We start from the raw sequence: 290 nt of genomic DNA on the forward strand, positions 1-290 counted from the left end.
TAAATGCATGGTGCTAAAAATGCACCAAATGCTAAAATGCATATTGTGCTAAATGCATAGTGCTGAAATGCACCAAATGCTAAAATGTATAATGTACTAAATGCATGGTGCTAAAAATGCACCAAATGCTAAAATGCATATTGTGCTAAATACATGGTGCTAAAATGCACCAAATGCTAAAATGTATAATGTATTAAATGCATGGTGCTAAAAATGCACCAAATGCTAAAATGCATATTGTGCTAAATGCATAGTGCTGAAATGCACCAAATGCTAAAATGTATAATGTA

Source organism: Sceloporus undulatus, chromosome 10 (genome assembly GCF_019175285.1).
Source record: "Sceloporus undulatus isolate JIND9_A2432 ecotype Alabama chromosome 10, SceUnd_v1.1, whole genome shotgun sequence".
Taxonomy (NCBI): Eukaryota; Metazoa; Chordata; class Lepidosauria; order Squamata; family Phrynosomatidae; genus Sceloporus; species Sceloporus undulatus.